We start from the raw sequence: 22,890 nt of genomic DNA, 5'->3' as shown, positions 1-22,890 counted from the left end.
GAATTGTTCACAAAATATGATCCAATTAGAGATCAATTATGCCCTCTTTGGCATGGTCACTGACACTGCACAGGCACACTCTCCCAAAGTCAACATGTGTTCACCTCTCATAATCAGGGCTATTGATGTGTGCATTAAATTGTGTCACACAAGAGCACCTCCTCCTCGAAATTACACATATTGATCTCCTCACATTGCTGACATGCTAGGTCTTGTTCTGATATTAAAGATATATCTCTATATGAATGTATCATGAAACTGAAACACACCATCTCCCCTACATTGCTGTAATGAACTCTTACCCATCACACACATTAAAAGGTAATGACAGGTAAATGGGTTTTCAAATAATCAGTGTGACCAGCATTCAAAGGGCACAATGTAAAGACTCTCTGCAGCTTAGTTATGCCTCTACCAGGGGGACCCCTTCAAGCCAGGGGCCCTTGGCCACAGTCCACTTTGTACGTGCCTCAAACCCTCTATGCAAAAACAATTGATGGACGGAATGTTGCACCATGGAAAAACATTCACCCCCAGTCACAGATCTGGGATTCATCCGTCGTTATTTTGCTCACCACAATACCCCAGTTCAGACATGGCCATATGCAAATCAGTCTTGTCCCTGTGCCTCATGGGAACAGTCCAGCCCAAACTGCCAAGCCATGTCTACCCTGGACCGGAATCAAGCATCCTAGGACCGGTTTCTGTCTATCAGCCGTCTTCAGCCAGGATAGCTTGATTCCAGTGGCATGGAGAGTACGGTACTCACGTCTGAGCAGACCCGCCCCACTCGGGGTGACAAATGCAAAAACAACAATTGATGGACGGAATGTTGCACAATGGCAAAACATTCACCCCCAGTCACAGATCTGGGTTTGATCCATTGTTAATTTGCTCACCACACCACCCCAGTTTAGACAAGGCCATATGCAAATCAGTCTTGACCCTGTGCCTCATGGGAACAGTTCAGCCTGAACTGCCAAGCAATGCCCTCCCTGGACCGGAATCCAGCATCCTAGGACCGGTTTCAAGCAATCAGCCGTCATCAGCCAGGATAGCTTGATTCCAGTGGCATGGAGAGCACGGGACTCATATCTGAGCATACCTGTCCCACTCGGGGTGAGAAATGCAAAAACAACAATTGATGGATGGAATGTTGCACCAAGGCAAAACATTCACCCCCAGTCACAGATCTGGGTTTAATCCATCCTTATTTTGCTCACCACACCACTCCAGTTCAGACATGGCCATATGCAAATCAGTTTTGACCCTGTGCCTCATGGGAACAGTCAAGGCTGAACTTCCAAGCCATGTCTTCCCTGGACCGGAATCAAGCATCCTAGGACTGTTTCTGGCTATCAGCTGTCATCAGCCAGGATAGCTTGATTCCAGTGGCATGGAGAGCACGGGACTCACGTCTGAGCATACCCGTCCCACTCGGAGTGACAAATGCAAAAACAACAATTGATGGACAGAATGTTGCACAATGGCCAAACATTCATCCCCAGTCACAGATCTGGGTTTAATCCATCATTATTTTGCTCACCACCCCAGTTCAGACATGGCCATATTAAAATCAGTCTTGACCTTGTGCCTCATGGAAACAGTCCAGCCCGAACTGCCAAGCCATGTCTTCCCTCGACCGGAATCAAGCATCCTAGGACCGGTTTCGGCTATCAGCCGTCATGAGCCAGGATAGCTTAATTCCATTGGCATGGAGAGCACGGGACTCACATCTGAGCATACCCGTCCCACTCGGATGACAAATGCAAAAACAACAATTGATGGACGGAATGTTGCACAAAGGCAAAACATTCACCCCCAGTCACAGATCTGGGTTTAATCCATCCTTATTTTGCTCACCACACCACTCCAGTTCAGACATGGCCATATGCAAATCAGTTTTGACCCTGTGCCTCATAAGAACAGTCCAGCCTGAACTGCCAAGCCATGTCTTCCCTGGACCGGAATCAAGCATCCTAGGACCGGTTTCTGTCTATCAGCCGTCTTCAGCCAGGATAGCTTGATTCCAGTGGCATGGAAAGCACGGGACTCACGTCAGAGCATACCTGCCCCACTTGGGGTAACAAATGCAAAAACAACAGTTGATGGACGGAATGTTGCACAATAGCAAAACATTCACCCCCAGATCTGGTTTTAATTCATCGTTATTTTGCTCACCACACCAACCCCATTCAGACATGGCCATATGCAAATCAGTCTTGACCCTGTGCCTCATGGGAACAGTCCAGCCCGAACTGCCAAACCATGTCTTCCCTGGACCGGAATCAAGCATCCTAGAACCGGTTTCTGGCTATCAGCCGTCATCAGCCAGGATAGCTTGATTCCAGTGGCATGGAGAGCACGGGACTCACATCTGAGCATACCTGTCCCACTCGGGGTGACAAATGCAAAAACAACAATTGATGGATGGAATGTTGCACCAAGGCAAAACATTCACCCCCAGTCACAGATCTGGGTTTAATCCATCCTTATTTTGCTCACCACACCACTCCAGTTCAGACATGGCCATATGCAAATCAGTTTTGACCCTGTGCCTCATGGGAGCAGTCCAGCCTGAACTGCCAAGCCATGTCTTTCCTGGACCGGAATCAAGCATCCTAGGACCGTTTCTGGCTATCAGCTGTCATCAGCCAGGATAGCTTGATTCCAGTGGCATGGAGAGCACGGGACTCACGTCTGAGCATACCCGTCCCACTCGGAGTGACAAATGCAAAAACAACAATTGATGGACGGAATGTTGCACAATGGCCAAACATTCATCCCCAGTCACAGATCTGGGTTTAATCCATCATTATTTTGCTCACCATCCCAGTTTAGACATGGCCATATTAAAATCAGTCTTGACCCTGTACCTCATGGAAACAGTCCAGCCCGAACTGCCAAGCCATGTCTTCCCTGGACCGGAATCAAGCATCCTAGGACCGGTTTCGGCTATCAGCCGTCATGAGCCAGGATAGCTTGATTCCATTGGCATGGAGAGCATGGGACTCACATCTGAGCATACCCGTCCCACTCGGATGACAAATGCAAAAACAATAATTGATGGACGGAATGTTGCACAATGGCAAAACATTCACCCCCAGTCACAGATCTGGGTTTAATCCATCGTTATTTTCCTCACCACACCACCCCAGTTCAGACATGACCATATGCAAATCAGTCTTGACCTTGTGCCTCATGGGAACAGTCCAGTCTGAACTGCCAAGCCATGTCTTCCCTGGACCGGAATCAGGCATCCTAGGACCGGGTTCTGGCTATCAGCCATCATCAGCCAGGATAGCTTTATTCCAGTGACATGGAGAGCAAGGGGCTTACGTCTGAGCATACCCGTCCCACTCGGGGTGACAAATGCAAAAACAATTGATGGACAGAATGTTGCACAATGGCAAAACATTCGATCCCAATCACAGATCTGGGTTTAATCCATCGTTATTTTGCTCACCACACCACCCCAGTTCAGACATGGCCATATGCAAATCAGTCTTGACCCTGTGCCTCATGGGAACAGTCCAGCCCGAACTGCCAAGCCATATCTTCCCTGGACTGGAATCAAGCATCCTAGGACCGGTTTCTGGCTATCAGCTGTCATCAGCCAGGATAGCTTGATTCCAGTGGCATGGAGAGCACGGGACTCACGTCTGAGCATACCCATCCCACTCTAGGTTAAAAATACAAAAACAACAATTGATGGATGGAATATTGCACAATGGCAAAACATTCACCCCAGTCACAGATCTTGGTTTAATCCATCGTTATTTTGCTCACCACACCACCCTAGGTCATACATGGCCATATGCAAATCAGTCTTGACCCTGTGCCTCATGGGAACAGTCCAGCCCGAACTGCCAAGCCATGTCTTCCCTGGACCGGATCGAAGTGTATCAGGGACAACAAATAGCATAACAAATTGCCATGCATATGTGGGAAATGTGTAAGTGCAAGTCAGGACAAGCAAACACGGCAGTAGCAGATTTTGTCACACATTTAGATAAAGAAGGTGTAAGGTACACACAAGAAAATGGACACATGTCCTTAAAAATGTCTACAAAGGCATGCCAATTTCACACCCTCCATGTGTGGATAAATAAATATCTAACTTGGACACATTAAACGAATATCCAACCTACATCATAGGGAGAAGTGCAACCTAAATGATGTTAATATTTGCCAAGCCAAGGTAAAATATTTACCATATGAAATACCACCCAATGAAACGTCAGACCCAATTGAAATACATCCTACATATCCATCTCTTATACATTTATCCTTGTTCTGTGTGTCTCCAGCAATAGTTCCAAGGTCAGATCATGCTAACCACTTCAAATGGATAAGCATTCAGAGTTAAACAAACACAACTATAGTAACATATCACAAAGTATCCAATTACATTAAATAGCTAGAAAATAAATGGGAGGACTAATGTGTTCTAAACAAAGCACATGTTTAATTTTGCAAACAACTGAACATGTGCAAAACTAATGGCCAATCATCAGTCCATTTTAAGATTGTGTGGTCCAGTACACTGCTGTGCCGCTAAACTTGCCCTTTCTGACACTGCTAGTGAACCTCCTTACAAAGGGACATCCACTGGGCATGGCAGGCACCTTGAAGATGTTACTTGAGAGGGGTAGGGTAGGTATTGTGATGGGTGCCTTTGATTTTGGGAGGGGTGTATTTGGTTTTGGGTAGGTTTTTGGTTTTCTTAGGGGTACTGCTGGGTTTAGTGCCGGGGGATCCCGTTTCTCGGTGTTGGGTTGGGATGTGGAAGGGATGGGTTTGGGGTATGGATGAGGTCCTTCTGGCTTTGAAAGGGAGGTGGGTTTCACAGGGCTATGGGCAAGGGTAAATAAGACACTTTCATGGGGGACATGGGCAGGATGTTCGGGAGGCAGTAAAGGTTGGGATGTAGAGGGATTGGAAGTGTCAAGTGTGGGTGGGTACAGGTGCCTGATGTATCTTGTTCGTGTTTTGCAGGTGTCTGTTGTGTGGGTGAGTGTGTGTTTGCATTTTTTCGAGGCTGGGTATGCTGGGTGTTGTGGATGGGTCTGTGGATGCTGGTATGGTGTCGGTTATAATGCTGGGGGTGGTAGATCAGTCTGTGTGTTTGGGTGTGGTGTCTGTTGTAATGCTGGGTGTTTTGGATAAGTCTGTAGGTGTAAGTGTGATGTCTGGGGTTATGTTGGGGGGGTGATGGTGAAGGGTGAGAGACATGTGAGTGGATGCCTGCTTGTATTTTTTCTGGTATTTATGTGTGCATGTGATGCTTGTGGATGTTGAAGTGTGTGAATGCATATGTATGAGTGTGCTTGGGATAGGCACAGGAATAGGGAATTTGTATGGAGAAGAGGCAGGAAGTGGGGTGGAAGTGTGGGATGGGTGGAAGGTTGCCATGAGGGAGGAGACCAGAGCCTGAAAAGATCTCTGTAGGCCAAACATACACGTTGGATCCCTTCCAGGTAGGCCACCATCTGTTGCAGTTGACTGCCTAGCACCTGGATGGCATTCAATAGTGGAGTCTGACACACAGAGATGTTTCTCAGGAGCTCAATAGTCTCCTCACTCAGGGCAGCGGGGGTACCATGGGCATGTGCTAAGGTGCCTGGATCGAAGGAGACAAACTGGCGGGGAGCAACAGATGGAACTGGGGGTGGCAGACAAGAACTGTGTGGATACAGGTCCTGTGTAGTCCGCCACCACTATGGAGTGTCCACTAGAGGATGACTCTGTAGATGACGAAGTCGAGTTTTCAACCTCTGTGGCACTCCCCGTCATGTCATGACCGGAGACACTGTGGCCAACTGCTTCCCCAGCGATGTTGATCCTGTCTATATAGCTTGCCTGGAATGATGCTGAAATTCAAATTAAAATAGGTGTATTGCATGTGCCAGTACACACATGGCAAGCAGCTTTGATCAAAGAACATTGATAAAGTGCACAAAAGATTTCACCTACAAGGTCCACTATATTGGCTTCAACATTAGCATGAGCACATGCGCGCCTGTTACGTTAGCTGTAGACAGTTGCTCACAGTGAATTCATAACAAAAGATACCTCCAACTGCATGCATGAAGTTGTCTCAAACCCATCCTCATGTATCTAATAGGATACTTGATCAAATTGTGTGGGTTAGCTCTTGTAGTATACTTTAGTAACCTTTTGGGGATTATAGGTGAGTTTCAATCAATCAGTCAGGAGTTTGTATAGCACAGCTACTTACCCGTGAGGGTCTAAAGGTGCTGAGGGGGCAGCTGAGCCGTCTGGGTGTAGAGGTTCAGTCGAAGAGCCAGGTCTTGAGGTCCTTCCTGATGTGGGTCAACAACGCACATTGCCTGAGGTGGAGTGGCAGGCAGGTTGTTCCAGGTCTTGGTGATGAGGTAGGAGAAGGATCTTCCTCCGGTTTCGGTCTTGTGGATCCGTGGGACGGAGGCCAGGGCGAGTTGGGCAGAGTGGAGTTGTCTGGCAGATGTGTGAAATGTGAGGCGGTGGTTCAGATATTCGGGTCCTGCGTCATGGAGCGCTTTGCAGGCATGAGTGAGGAGCTTGAAGGTGATTCTCCTGTTGATTGGGAGCCAGGGGAGTTGTCAGAGGTGTTGTGTTATGTGGCTGTGGCGGTGAATGTTGAGGACAAGTCATGCTGCTGCATTTTAGACATTCTGTACCTGAGATGTTTCTGGGTGAAGCCGGCGTGGAGTGCGTTGCCGTAGCCAAATCTGCTGGAGATGAGTACATGGGTGGAGTCTGTGGAGATCCATCTGAATGTCTTTTGAAGCAGGCGGAACGTGTGAAAGCAGGATGAGGATTCTACATGTATTTGGCGGTTCATTGTGAGGAAGGAGTCCAGTATGCTTCTGAGTTTGCGTGCGTGGTCCATAATGGGTGGGAGGCGTTCCTATCAAAGCGGGCCACCAGAAGTCAGCCCAGGCAGAGGGGGTGGGTCCCGGGATGAGTACTTCAGTCTTCTTCAAGTTGAGCTTGAGGCTGCAGTCATTCATTCAGGTGGCAATGGCCATCATTCCACTGTGAAAGTTGATTCTGGCAGTTGTGGGTTTGTTGGTGAGGTAGAGGATCAGCTGGGTGTCATAAGCTTAGGAGATTATGCTCCGACAATGGCTGCGAGGGGGTCCAAGTAGACGTTGAAAAGGGTACGGCTCAGGGAGGAGCCCTGGGCACTCCACAGCTGATCTCTGTAGGTTCTAAGAGGAACGGGGTAGTCTGACTCGCTGTGTTCGACCAGTAAGGAAGGAGTGGATCCAGTCCAGTGCCTTGTCGTGAATGCTGGTGTTGTGGAGTCTTGTGATTAGGGTGTGGTGGGAGGGCTACAGATTCTCCCTGGTTGAGGAGGTAGCGGTTGTCAATGGTGGCGGTGAAAAGTGCGGTGTCAGTGTTTTGGTTGCTTCAGAAGCTGGATTGGGAGGTGTCCAGGATGTGGTTCTCTTTGATGAACTTGGAGAGTTGGGTGCTGACGGCCATCTCGATGACCTAGGCTGAGAAGGGGAGGAGGGAGATGGGTCTGAATTTCTTGAGGTCTGTCAGGTTGGCAGATGGCTACTTCAGCCATCTGTCAACAACAGGGAGGGACATAGGGGGGGACAATGTTTATAGGGGTCCAGTGTGCGTGTCCCATCAATCTATAAAACAAAAAGATGCACACAGTTCCCCTGGGGAAGGGTAATAGCGTAGTACGGTATGCTGTCTTCCTCTCTTCATGGGGTGCAAAGATGTTAATGTACCTAAGTGAAACAGGGAAGGGTATCCCTTTTCGGAACTAGGGATGCCTCACACAACAGGCTGGTTTAACGGCTATTGTCATGTCACCAGCTAGTCGTCTCGTGTCATCATCGGCTTCCTGCTCCAACGTCAAGCCGGCGCTGCAATGCCTGACGGGTAGCACAAGGTGCTACACTTTTGTGGAGGTCTTTTGTTCCTTGCCGGTGAATGAGTGGGTGTGAGGGCCCCTAGCGTGTGAAGTAGTGAGCGTGAGTGAAGTGAGTTAAAAAAGGTTGGTGTAATCTACTCCCTTTTCTTTATTCGTGTAGTTCACCACCTTATTAAAACAAGAGGGGCAATGGGACTACAGTGGTTAAGGAAAGTTAGTCCCGTTCAACCCTCATCTGTGAACAGGTCAACATGTTTCATGCCCTATTGGCAATTCTTCAGGACCAAGGGAGTGCTCATAAACTTAGTGATGTGCCCCGCACAAGGCTGAGGCGTATGAAGGATACAACCTGTATGGTTGCCGACTCCAGCCAAGGGGGGTTCCTGCGTCATAGGGATACCCTGTGGGGAGAGAAATAAACTTCAGCTGGTGGTTCTTTTCCCCGGATTACCCAGAGAGGGGATTCAACTTTATTTCCGTTAAACAATACAGGATTATAAAGTGAGGAGAGAGGAAGGACTAAAAATTGGTTACTACGCATAAAAAATATATAATTGATAACATTGATGGGTATTAATGTTACAGCAGACACTAAGTGTCTCAACCGGATGGTTGTGTATTTAGACAGTTCATTGACAGGATCTAACGCCAGCCGGCGTTTTACTAAAAGTAGAACGGGGTTTTAGAGAAGAATCCGAAGTTCGATGGGAACTTACCCTCACTGGCGGTCGTTAGTGCCCCAAGGCTGCTCACGTGGGGTCTGCGTAATATGACAGTTATCTGGAGGGTACACAAGGAAAGTTCAATTTGATTATAAGGTAATTGGCCTAACGTGGTAATGGGTTGGTATAGGCCACCGGGTGGGACGTCCGGGGAAGAATAAACGACCTTAGCTCGATCAGTGGCGGTCTCACCAGACACCCGGTAGTCCCAGGAAATTCACACCACCCGAGGAGGTCGCAGCCTGAATGGGGGCCGAGTCAAGGAGTGGCGGGGCCCCGCTGGTCCCGCGGTAGCACTCGGTGGGGCAGCAGCCGCGTGACCGGTGAGGGAGGCGCCGCTTGCCACAACCCCCGCCAACCCACACGACCCAGTGGCCCCGTCACCAGCTCGGTTCCGCCAAAACGGTGTATTTCGGTCGTGTGGCGGGGGCGGGGGGGACCCGCGTGCTCGCGGACGCACGTCTCAACTACCACCCTGGCGGTCGGGACCCCAAGCTCACAACCGGATACCCAACCCTGCAAACGACCTCGGAGGGGGCCGAAACCTGTGGTCCCTTGGGGGTGGCTCGACAACACCGAGGACCCAGCCAGGGCGTCAAGGCTCCTGTCAGTCCAAGCGCCCGCCTCGCATCGCTACCGGGCCAGTCACCTTACCTCATAGAAGCGGACGGGTGACCTCTTCACCTAGTCCCACGCTCCAACGCGATGTATCGCGTAGAGCAGCCGTGGGTGTCTGACAGTGGCGCTCGTTGATATGCATTCGGGTCAACAACGGAGGCGTGTCTGGGCAACACCTCGGCAGCACCGGTGCGTCGGGATGACGTCAGAGCGCCCTAGTGTCACAGCCCGCCGCCATCTTGGAGAGGGGTTGAGAGAGCGGAAATCAGGGCAAAAGGCAAGGTAGCCATCCCATACCAATAAAGGACGTGTTGACAATGGGCCAAACATAGTAGAATGCTGTTCAAACTCATGTCCTAAAAGCATTTCGTAGCTGTGGGGTATATGATCAGACAGGTTGCTGGGTAATTATAGAGGACTCGTGTCAGGTGGCAAAGTCTGAGTAGCTGGGTGGCGGGAATGGCGCGCCATCTTGGGATGGGTCAGGGAATCCCTGTGAATGTGCTTATGCGGGCTACGGTGATTGCGGCAAGCCCTAAGCATGGTATGGCCGCAAGGCATTAATGGGCTTGAGTCAATGTTCGGTGGAGTGGCTCATTAATCAGGCAGCGAACGATTCACTGGCATTAGTGGTCACCTATTAATGGTCATCTGGGTGATTAGCACCTGGGTGGTTCCCGCTAATGGTGCGGACGGGGGGCTATGGGATTAACTACACAATCGAGGTGTTGTGTTGGCAAGGAGTGTGCATGTACTGGCAAGGGACAGGATTGTTCTGGGAATTCATAACTGACTAGGTGAAGAGGTCACCCGTCCGCTTCTATGAGGTAAGGTGACTGGCCCGGTAGCGATGCGAGGCGGGCGCTTGGACTGACAGGAGCCTTGACGCCCTTGCTGGGTCCTCGGTGTTGTCGAGCCACCCCCTAGGGACAACAGGTTTCGGCCCCCTCCGAGGCCGTTTGCAGGGTTGGGTGGCCGGGTGTGAGCTTGGGGTCCCGACCGCCAGGGTGGTAGTTGAGACGTGCGTCCGCGAGCACGCGGGTCCCCCCCGCCCCCGCCACACGACCGAAATACACCGTTTTGGCGGAACCGAGCTGGTGACGGGGTCACTGGGTCGTGTGGGTTGGCGGGGGTTGTGGCAAGCGGCGCCTCCCTCACCGGTCACGCGGCTGCTGCCCCACCGAGTGCTACCGCGGGACCAGCGGGGCCCCGCCACTCCTTGACTCGGCCCCCATTCAGGCTGCGACCTCCTCTGGTGGTGTGAATTTCCTGGGACTACCGGGTGTCTGGTGAGACCGCCGCTGATCGAGCTAAGGTCGTTTATTCTTCCCCGGACGTCCCACCCGGTGGCCTATACCAACCCATTACCACGTTAGGCCAATTACCTTATAATCAAATTGAACTTTCCTTGTGTACCCTCCAGATAACTGTCATATTACGCAGACCCCACGGGAGCAGCCTTGGGGCACTAACGACCGCCAGTGAGGGTAAGTTCCCATCGAACTTCGGATTCTTCTCTAAAACCCCGTTCTACTTTTAGTAAAACGCCGGCTGGCGTTAGATCCTGTCAATGAACTGTCTAAATACACAACCATCCGGTTGAGACACTTAGTGTCTGCTGTAACATTAATACCCAGCAATGTTATCAATTATATATTTTTTATGCATAGTAACCAATGTTTAGTCCTTCCTCTCTCCTCACTTTATAATCCTGTATTGTTTAACGGAAATAAAGTTGAATCCCCTCTCTGGGTAATCCGGGGAAAAGAACCACCAGCTGAAGTTTATTTCTCTCCCCACAGGGTATCCCTATGACGCAGGAACCCCCCTTGGCTGGAGTCGGCAACCATACAGGTTGTATCCTTCATACGCCTCAGCCTTGTGCGGGGCACATCACTAAGTTTATGAGCACTCCCTTGGTCCTGAAGAATTGCCAATAGGGCATGAAACATGTTTACCTGTTCACAGATGAGGGTTGAACGAGACTAACTTTCCTTAACCACTGTAGTCCCATTGCCCCTCTTGTTTTAATAAGGTGGTGAACTACACGAATAAAGAAAAGGGAGTAGATTACACCAACCTTTTTTAACTCACTTCACTCATGCTCACTACTTCACACGCTAGGGGCCCTCACACCCACTCATTCACCGGCAAGGAACAAAAGACCTCCACAAAAGTGTAGCACCTTGTGCTACCCGTCAGGCATTGCAGCGCCGGCTTGACGTTGGAGCAGGAAGCCGATGATGACACGAGACGACTAGCTGGTGACATGACAATAGCCGTTAAACCACCCTGTTGTGTGAGGCATCCCTAGTTCCGAAAAGGGATACCCTTCCCTGTTTCACTTAGGTACATTAACATCTTTGCACCCCATGAAGAGAGGAAGACAGCATACCGTACTACGCTATTACCCTTCCCCAGGGGAACTGTGTGCATCTTTTTGTTTTATACTTCAGCCATCTGCCTGGTTGATCTCGGCATGTTTCCAGTAGTCGGGAAGGTGGCCGTTTTGATGGAGCAATTGATGGTGCGGCGAAGCTGGGGGGCGATGGAGATGGCTGCTCTAGGGAAGATGTGGTATGGGCAAGGAACCAATGGGGCTTCTGAAGAGATGTTCTGCATGGTCTTGAGTGTGTCGTCTGCGGTGAGCAGAGTCCAGTTGAGCATGCTCTGTTGGGATGCAACGTGATTGCGTGCGGTGGTGGTGGGTGTAGTGGCAGGATCTTAGGTTTCAAAGCTGCATAGATATTCCTGATCTTCTGGTGGAAGACGGTGCAGAATTTGTTGCAGAGGTCTTGGGAGGGTGGGAAGTCTGTGGTCTCGCTGTTGGGCCTGACAAACTCTTTGATAATGGCGATTAGTTTTTTGCTGTTGTGTGCGTTGGAGTTGATTCTGTCTTGGATGGCTGTTTTCTTTGTGGTTTTGAGGAAAAGGTGGTGTGCGCTGATGGCAGATTTAAAGGTTGCATGGGTTTCTGGGGCTTAGGTGTTCCTCTATGTCTTCTCGAGTCATCTGCAGGTGCGTTTGAACTTGTGGAGGGTGGGATTGAAACAGTGGCTTTTTTGGAGTGTTGCTTGTCTGGTGTCTTCTTGAGGGGTGCTAGAGGGTCACGCAGTTGGTGATCTATCGGTGATGGTTGTGCGCTGTCGTGTTGGCGTCTGTTGATGTTGGCGGATTGGTTATGCTGAGGAAGTTGACAAGAAGTTCTTTGGTGGCCTTGTTCCAGCTGCGATGGGGGGGCCATAAGGACAGTGGTGTACGGTGGGCATGGCAAAGACGAAATGCATGCAGTGGTTGTGGGTCAGAGAAGAACAGTGGTGTGGCTGTAAGTGATGTTCCTGTTGGCTGAGAAAATGGGGTTGATCATATGTCTGGCTATGTCAGTCGGTGCTGTGACTAGCTACTTGAGTTTGATGTTGTTAAGGTTCTCCAGCAGGGAGGCAGTGTTCTGGTCACTGGGGTTGTCCAAGTAGAATTGAGGTCTCAGAGTAAGAGGCAATCAGTGGATGTGAGAGCCTGAGGTGTGATTTGGTTTATGATGGCTAGGTGAAGGGCGGGCGGGGCTGTGGATGAGGGTGCCATGGAGGGTGTTGTTGGGGTTGGTCTGGATCTGGAAGTGGAGGTGTTTTATGATTGTTGTTGGGTCGTTAAATGGTGTGGTCAGTCAGAGGGTATTCTTTTGTAATATGGCGATGCCTGCTCCTGGTCTATCGGCACTGTCTTGCAGGTGATTTTGTAGCCACCGGGGATGGCGATGACCAATCCAGAACAGGGTTTTTAGACACTAGACAATTGATATGTAAATTACGTGTAATGCTTTCTGAAGCAGTTATGATGTTTTACAGTACTTTTGACTTACTCTACATATGTGTTACTGTGGACACTGTGACCAATGTTCAAAATGGATTCCACTCCATACATAGGTACACTGGGAGTGGAAGGAGATGATAGCCTCCAGTACACCACCTATTTCCAGTCCTTCAGGCCATGGAAGAAAGGGATGTCATCAATAAGTTTCATTGAAATAGGCAAAAAATACAGGATTTGTGCATTCAGTTGGAGCCTGATCTCCTTCCTCAAAACACTAATCCCACATGTATCCAACCTATTGTGAGACTTATGGCAGTATTGCATTTTCTGGCCACTGATTCCTTCCAGTACAATGTGGCTATATCTGGTGGTGTGGCACAAGCAATATTCAGTGGTGTATTACAAGACGTGCTTCCAGCCGATTTGAAACAAATTGACAGCTACATCCAGGGGTATATTACCAACAACTAGCGATAGTGTTTGTCTCTAACTTGTTTAGAGACAAAAATTATCGCCGCAAACCGGCGATTTTTATCGCAGATAAACCTTGCTATTAGCAAGGTTTATCGCAAATGCGATAAAAAACGGCCGCAATGCATGAATATCGCTGAAAAGTCAGCGATATTCATGCATTATCGAGCAAATGCTCTTAGCCATGTTATCCACCTCCCATTGGATAACATGGCTAAGAACTGCTCAGGGCAGGTGTTAGCTTTTGGAGATATTCGCGCTTAGCGCGAATATCTCCAAAAGTTGGTAATAGGAGATAGCAATGTTAGCGACTGTTTCCAGTCGCTAACATCTTGGCACGCCCACTTTGCATGTCATTAGTGATAAATATCACTGACATGCAAAGTGGGGCCCATGATGGTCGCTATCTCCTATTAGCTGTCGCTAACTGGTGTTAGCGACAGCTTGGTAATAGGGAGATAATTTTATCTCCGCTTTCTTGGCTTTTAAAGCCAAAAAAGCGGAGATAAAACCCCTTGATAATATACCCCCCAGTTCCTTAATAATGAGGATTTAGCCGATGTAAAGGGGGATTTCTATGGATTTGGTTACATTCCACAAGTGGTTGGAGCCATTGATGGCACCCTTATTGCTTTAGTGAAATCACAAGCCAGGAAACAATATTATCAGAACAGGAAGCACTTACATTCTATCAACGTGAAAGTTGTCTGCTCACAGGATTTGTACATCTCAAAAGTCTATGCCCAGTTTCCAGGATCATCCCATGAATCCTTCATACTGTGAAACAGCACCACACCCCAGCGGATGTCACAACTACTACCAGAGAGGGCCTGGCTTGTTGGTAAATATGATCTGTCCTAACTTTGTAAGGGTGATGTCAGGTCATATAATCACAAAGTGTGTAACTTATTTTTGCTGCTTTGTTATTTTTCACCTAGGAGACTCAGCCTATCTCAACTGTCCATGGTTGTTGGAATCCAACTACGACAAGGAAAGTCTGCCTCAATTAGGCCCATAGAAGAACAGGGAGGCCAGTGGAGCAGGTTTTTGGGCTCCTGAAGGTAAGATTCAAATGTCTGGACAAGGCTGGGGGAGCCCTCCTCTACTCACCCGGGAATATGTGTCAAATCACTGTGGCCTGCTGCATGCCCACAACATTATCTTGCAATGAAACATCCCTTATATCGCAGAGGATGGAGAGCATGAAGGGTTGCTGGGTAGGGATCCAAAACTGCCAAATGATGATGAAAGTGGTGAGGAGGAAGGAGACGACTTTTTATTTTCTTTTTTCTGGAGTTTTATATAGCGCAAACTTGACCCGAATTTATCAGGCATCAGAGCGCTTTACACGAGCGCCAGTCGTGTTACCAGGGGACACATTCATTTGTTCATTAGGCACAGGGAGATTAAGCAATTTGCCCAGAATCACAGGATGTTGCGTGTCCTTGCTGAGACTCGAACCTGGTTCCCCAGATTTGAGGTCGACCGCCCTAGGCATTAGCTCACATCCTCTCCCCGAACTAACTTGATTCAAGATCTCATCTACAACTTCTTCTAATGAGTGTAAGTATGTTGAGAGAGGTCATGACTTTACCTATTAAAGCAACTCTTGTGGTGATGATGTCAGAAGTATTTTAAGGGAAAATATTAAGAATCCAAAGCTCTGGCAAAATCTGCTGATAGGTATTTATGGAGGAAGGTTTTGACACATTCTCACTTTTTTGGTGTTGCTTTCTTTAGCTTAGATATTTGTCATAGACTGTGTACTCCAGTAGTTAAATATGTGAATTGCATCATATGTAAGGTTTAATTTCTGATCTCTTTGTTTTGATCTACTTTAGGCACCCTCATCATGGCACCTTCATTTGGACATTTCAGAGTTGTTACACTAGAAGATACGCTATGCTGGTTGGACGTACTAAGTGGACATGGGTTGTTCCTGGGAATGGCTGTCACAGACTTTGGGTCTACAAATCCTGTACCAAGACAGGTTGCACTGTAATAAGATGGAAGTAATGATGAATCCATTGAGCCTGTTCCTTGTCATGTGTTGGTCCTAATGCAATATGTGTAGCATCATCTGCTCCAATAAAATGTTGTTGTGGGTCTAAATCATGCTAGTCTCCCTTCACATTGGCTAAATCTTCATTGTATAGAAAGTGCACATACCTGTTCATGTGTCTCCTCATTGTAGGCCAAAGTGTATGTGGCACATCACTGGCTTTTGTTTGTGATATCGCACCAGATGGTGCAACACTGGATTGCAGTGACCCTATGATCAGAAACTGTTGAAGTGTCATGTGTCTGTTCATTGTTTTAATTTATGTGGCATTCCTTTTGTGAGCTAGGTGTAATGGCTCCAGCTGATGATATAGGTCAATTTTACTTTGCCTATTCAAAGGGAAATTGTCTGATGTTTCCCCTCCTTCCATGTTTTTAAGGTCAGCACCTGAAAATGTGATCACTGAAACAGAATCATTTAGTCATGTGTGATTTGCTATGTTTCTGACATCATGGCAGCTGATGATTGGAACAATGGAATAAAGATGTCATAAGACAAGAGACTTGTATGTATGTGTTGGTGAGACATGGTTGTGATCCTAAGTTAAACATTGTGTACATGCAACATATCCATGCTTACACAAGTAGCTTGTTTTGGCATTGTAAAATTCACATGGGAGTAAATATATACATTGCTAGATGTCAGAGATACTACAGCAGGCAATGAGTTTATAACTAGTGTACGTATTGCAGTGAACAAGGGGAAAATAAATATTGTGCAAAACTAAAAAGGGAAAGTGAAGAAGTCCGTCGTGGTGAATGAAACCACCGTTGTAGATGCCAAATTCTCTGAAGTTAAAAGTCCAAAATGCTACTCCCATCAGAAAGGGAAAAGTCAAGTGTCCAGAAATAGTCCACAAAGTGAATGTGTTGCACACATTGGAGGAAATAACATTGAGGTTTCTTACTGGCAGCGGTGGGTGTCTTGCCTTCTACACCCCCTGGAAATGTCCTTGGATGTCTCCTCCTTTGCAAGAGGTGGTATCCCCTGCTGCTGAGACATGGGTGTCTGCAGGTATGTCTTTCTCTGACAGAGCCTCCATTCCTGTGGCTGCTGCAGATGTAGATGGGCTGGATGTAGTTGAACAACAGGAAGAGGTAGGTGGTGGTTAAAGAGGCCTGCAGAGGGCTGTGTGGATGTCCTGCATCACCCCAATGAGTTGGCCCATGTTGGGGATGTGGGTGGCAAGCTCCTGGTCTATGTCCCCATGCAGCTGCTTCGTCTCCCAGACTCCCATTAGCACCTGGCCCATCATGCCTTGGGGCTCCTGACAGGCTCCTAAGTCTTGGGCGATGGTGGCCTCACTCAGCAGGCCCACAGTTACTCTCCCAAGAACCCTATCCCCCATGGGACTGTGCCCTTAGCCCAGGATGCACACTCCTGCTGATTCCTGGTTCCTCAGTGACTTATTTGGTGATTGCCACATTAGCATCCAGAACTGGGGGATACGAGATGTTAGTGACTGTGCTAGGTAGACAGATTGGGGTGCAGGGGTTGGCTGAGGTGTTGCAGCTGGGATGGGAGGTTGTGTTGTGGCACAGTGCCACTCACTGTTGCCGGCTGCCCGGGCTTCCGAGATGTGCCAGGATAGCAATCCACATTCACATGTCTAAGAGTGTTGTCATCACTGAGGGCTTCAAACAGGGATGGAGTGGGAGTCTGTTCAGTGGCCAAGCTTTGGGCAAGTGCTGTGCCAGATCACCTTGTTGAGAAATAGAGAACATTGTTATTGGTGGAAGTATCTGCATCCATATGTTTTGTGTCACAGTAAGTAGACACCTAGGGAAACAAAATAGGCAGTGATTACTATTGTGATATATTTCTGTGGTATTTAACTTGTTAAGAAGACATTTGGAGACTTTCAATACACATACTAGAATTGAGAAGCTTATTAGATGTGCTGATATGTTGCATTCTGGATTAGGAAATTAATATGACATCTCCCAAACATTTAAGGCAACACAGTAGAAAAGTAACATGTGTATCTGACAATTCCAAGGCCTTTTTGTACACAATACAGGCAAACACACAACTTGGTTTTATATTTAGTCTTAGCCATCATGTGAGGAGTGCAGAGTCAGTGGGTCACCTGGCATTTCTAATCAACTGAGTTACCTTAATTCTTTACAAACATTTGAGGTACACACTTGATATGGTGTCACTCATGCCATCAGTTGTTTCAGATGAGGAGACCAGGACAACATCAAGATAAGTAGGCAGACATGTCTCTGAGTAGATCATTGAATGCTGATTACACAGTCCATAGGAAGTGGAAATCAGTTTTAACATGAGAGACAAGTGACAATAGGCAAACTCACTATTGCAACTTGCTTTGAGTTACAGAAACAGAGCCACATGGTAGTTGTAGTCATTTCGATCTCTAATTGTCAACACTTGACCAATGGTTACGTCCATGAGAAGTGGAAATCAGTTATAACACGCGAGACAAGTGAGAATGGACAAACTCACTATTGCATCTTGTTAAGAATAACAGAAACAGGGCCTCATGGTAGTTGTAGTAATTTCAATCTCTACTAGCCTACACTTGGTTAGTGTTAAATACTTGTTACCAAAATGCAGTTGGCTGGACATACATTTACATATTGACACATATAATGGGTACTGAGTTGGTAATATTATAGTAATACACTTACAGACAGCATTCCAACATGTGTCATGTAATGGAGATTGATACATGTGATCTTATATGCAACAATACATATTGAAACAGACAATCAAACATCTCTGATACTCTGAGTACTGCATGCTAGGAATGTAGATAGAGAACAAATATCAAAAGCTGACATGCGAGCATGCAGGACATTGTAGTGCTGTGACAGTTACTGAGGTGTAACTTAACAGACACCACTCCCCCAGCTATTCCTGTCAAACCTCAGAATGATGGTTGACCTAGATTCTCCTCTCAGGGAAAGGGTTGTAATGGGGCACTGGAAGAACCACTGCCAGTCTTCTGGGCCTCCAGGTGATGCTTGGAGGACAGGGTACGCATCTTTGCCCTCAGATCGGGCCACCTCTGCCTAATTTCTTCCTTTGTGTGTGGGTGGAACCTGCAGCATTCACTTTGTTGATTATCCTGGACCACAATTCCATTTTCTTACTGAGAAATATGTTGGATTTGGGTTCTGAACCATTCCGGCTCTACTTTCATGATTTCATCCTCCATGACTGTCAACTCAGCCTTTGAAAAACATAGATTTTAAGGGAGTGATAACTAGAAATTAAAGTAGGGGACAATAACTAACGAAAACACCAAGGGATATTAGTAAAAATTGCAAACAAATGTGTGTGGAGACTGCTACATGGGATATGGAAAAAAGGGAAGTCTTACGTGACCAACGTTGCTGCTCTGTCTTGCTGCAGTGGAGAAGCAAAGGGTCATGGTCTGGGATGGGGTGTGTTTTATAGTGCGATTTGCAGATGTGTCCACTTGACCAATGAATATCATCTGTGTTGTTTTTGCATTCATCCAATGGCCATAGTTCTGATGCTTTATTGAGAGTAAACCGTAGCGGCCTACTGCCATTGGGGAACCGCCAATAGGAGACCACCAGTACAACTGTGTTTTCATATCGTCTCAGTGGGAACCTGAGGCCCTGATTGCATCGCCAACATTGCAGTCCGCCGCAGCGCTGGTGAGAACCACTGCTTCTACAGTGGTTGGAGGTTCAGGCTGCAAGCATAGTAACAGGGCAGGTGGAAGACTGCTGGATCAGCATTCTTGGGACCGCCGACGTGGTGGTAGGGTAGTAAGACTGCCAAATAGGTAATCAGGTCTATTGTGTTTATTTGTTGCAGTGTTCTTGTAGAAAATCTGTATTGAAAAAACTGTAATGAAAAAGAAAATATGTGTAAATAAACCACAGCTAGCTTTTCAATTTCAAAAATCAAATCATAATATGAGACAGCTTTGCTTTCAAATATTAGATCCAGTACTAAGGGATAAGTCAGACTTAATCGGGATTTAAGGTAATTTCATTGAGAAGCATCCTGGATTGATAATATCGGTTTTCTATAGTAACAAATAGTTAATAGACCTTGCCTTTGTGACTTATTGGCTTTGCCACTGCTTTTTTTTGCAATACTGGGAAACCTTGGTGAAAAGAAAAATGCTTTTGGCAATGCAATAAAAAGCGTTATGATATGACACTTTTATAGTGCCATTCAGTGGGCAGACACAGGTGTGATGAACATATGAGCATGCTTATATCACCACTCATGCATGTGTTTACTAATTTGCATGGGTGCCATTTTCTCCAAATTGGTTTATCTCCCAGTAAAAGATGGCAAATGCCTTTTGGAGTGGTAAATGAAGTAACTATAATTTTATCTACATGAAAGTGTTTCTTGTTTTTAAGTAGGGCCGCCCTGCACAAATTGGCTGGTGCCAGGCTTTCCAAATAAATAAATATATTTTCTTTAATGAACAACATGGGGAGCAGGGACAATGAAGGCAAAGATGGAAGGAAGCAATGGACAGTTGGTGCTGGGAGCACCCAGCAGGTAGGAAAAATGAAAACAATATAAAAAAATACCCAAAGAAAAGCAAGCAATGAGCAGGGTGTGGGGCAAGGGAAGGAGGAAGCAACAAACACAACATGTGGTGAGGCAGGTACATAACAAAAAGCAGTACAAAAGTGCGAGGGCAAGTTGGGGGAGGAGGGAGCAAAGTGGGGTGCAGGATTCTGGGTGGAAGAAGCAGCACATGAGGAACAGAGCTTAAAAAGCACAGCACTTTCATACAGTGCTTAGTGAAAAAGTAAAAAGTAAAAAAGTAATTCTTAGACCTGTCATCCTTAGAGTGGCCTCCTCCCAAACATTTGCTTTCACTCCTCATGCTTTGTTGAGTTCATTTTTTTTGTCCTTTGGGCTCTGCACACTTTACCTATGATAACAGGCGCTAAAGAGCTTGTGCCCTCTCCTTTAAATATGGTCAAATTGGGTCACATCCAATTGACACATTTAATTTATTTATAAGTCCCCAGTAAAGGGGTACTACATGTACTCAGGTCCTTGAAATTAAATGCTACTGGTGGGCCCACAGCACCGATTGTGCCACCCACTTGAGTGGCACTTCAAACATGTCCCAGGTCTGTCATTGCAGGCTGTCTGTGCAGGTTTAAACTGCCATTTTGACCTGGCAAAAAATAAACGTTTTTGCAAGGCCTAAAGCTCCCTTTTGAATACATATATATCACCCCTAGGGTAGGCCCTAAACAGCCAATAGGGCAGGGTGCAGTGTATTTAAAAGGTTGGGACTGTACTTTTAAGTTTGAAATGGTAGTGAAAATCTCCTAAATTCATTTTTACTACTGTGAGGCTTACCTCGCCCATGGGATAACATTAGATTACCTCAATACATTTAATGAGTGATAATTTGTGATTGGGAGCAGGGAAGAAATTCATGCTTTGTGCCTGATGAATTGTAATTTAAACAACTCTTTGATGGTAAAGTTGGATTTCAAGTAACCATCCTTAAATTGCCCACATATCGCCAAGTCTATACTGTCTGTTTAGGGAATTTATAATACCCACATTGGGCCGATAACCTACTTTTCTTTAAATATTCTTACGCCCATGTTGACCCTTACGAACCCCCTTCCTTTATTAAGACTTTCATCCTTTGTGGTTCTAGATTGAAATGAATTGTATTTCATTTCTGGCCCCTGGACCCTGAACCCCATTGCCCAGTGTTCACTGCATTTTGGAGCCTGAGAAGCCCGTTTATACATTTATCCTGCAGTACCTTTTTTAGGTAAGATTGTCCCAATAGGTGTCCTCCTTGTGGCCCTTGGCGCAGACTAATAACATGGATCTTCCCTACAGTCTTATGTAACTTGTCCTTAATAGCTACAATTTTCAACCAAGAGAATGCATGAGAGTCTTTTTTGTTAATACCTACTCTCTGTATAGGATCCTCCACCACCTTGTAACTGTATAGACCTATTTGTTGCCAAAATGTTGATGACTGGCTTGAATGTCTGAGTGTGAATGAAATCTTGAATGAGGGCTGGTTAGGAATGTGGGTCCGCATTTATATGTATATTTATATGTTGAATATGTATTATCACACATATGTCTCTATTCTTGTTCTGCTAATATGGGTTAATTATATGGATGTTAACAATGAAAATAAAATCTATATATTTTGTAAAAAAGTTTTTGTTTGTTAGCCCAGTTTTGTTGATTATTGAGTGACCGTAACGGACACATTTTATATTATTCATAGACGGGTTGATTTCTTTAAATTGCCTTGGTCATCCTGAAATTGCCATCTACAGAAAGATGGCATTTTCATATCATTATCACTTAGTGTCTGCAATCAGTTTCCTAGGCCATATGATTAGGTGTGGTTGACAGTTGGCCTTTGTGTATGACTCCCAGGCAGTATCTGCACTACAAAGACACTGGCTCAGCTCACACACAAAGGACTTCACACTAGTGTATTGGCCCACCAGACAAACTGTGAACAGGGCAGGGAGGCATACAATTCCAGCCACCTCAGTAGGAGAAAACTCCAGAAACTTCTTCCACTTCAAAGTGGGTACCAGATATAAATATTAGACCCTCATATACAGCTCAGAAAGACGCCCTGCTTCTCTGCTGCTTGAGGCCTACTCTGCTTGCTGAGAAGGAAGACTGAACATGTACCCTTCATCCCAGGTTGAAGTGCTTCAAAGGGTCATCAGACTCACCTCCTGTTCTGAGCTATGGGAACATAGCAATCTCCAGTGGCCTCTCTGCTTCTGCCCAGCTGACATGCATGCCTGGACCTGCAACTGGAACTGCCTGAGCCCTCCCGGCCTCTGCTGGAGTGAGCTCCTCATCCCCAAGCGGTACCCTTCAGGATCTGGACACTTGGTGTGGAATCGGTTGAGCTCCTCTTTGAAGAAAGCGAGAAATCTTGAGGTTTTGGACTCTTCACAACCACGGACGGGCCAGTTTACATCAAGATGTTGCACCCGCCTCAACCACAAATGTGAAGATCCAGTGAAACGGACTCTTCGCGCTACAGTGATCAACAGAGATGACATAGAACGCAAGATCTGCACTTCGCACTACAAAATTTCTAGCCAGCGGTGACCGGCAAAATGACGCTCCAGCAATGATCATCATGACGCCTGCCAGGATCATCGCACTACAGCTATTACTGTCTTCTATGCCGGACCTGCTTATCATGTTACAGCAGCAACCATCCATGGTGTTCTCCCTGCTCATAGTGGCCTCCTCCTCTAGTAATAGAACTCTTCATGTTAGACTTTAGATGGGAACATTTTCTTCTGAACCAA

This window comes from Lissotriton helveticus, chromosome 4_1, assembly GCF_964261635.1.
Source record: "Lissotriton helveticus chromosome 4_1, aLisHel1.1, whole genome shotgun sequence".
Taxonomy (NCBI): domain Eukaryota; kingdom Metazoa; phylum Chordata; class Amphibia; order Caudata; family Salamandridae; genus Lissotriton; species Lissotriton helveticus.
This window is presented reverse-complemented; position numbering follows the sequence as displayed.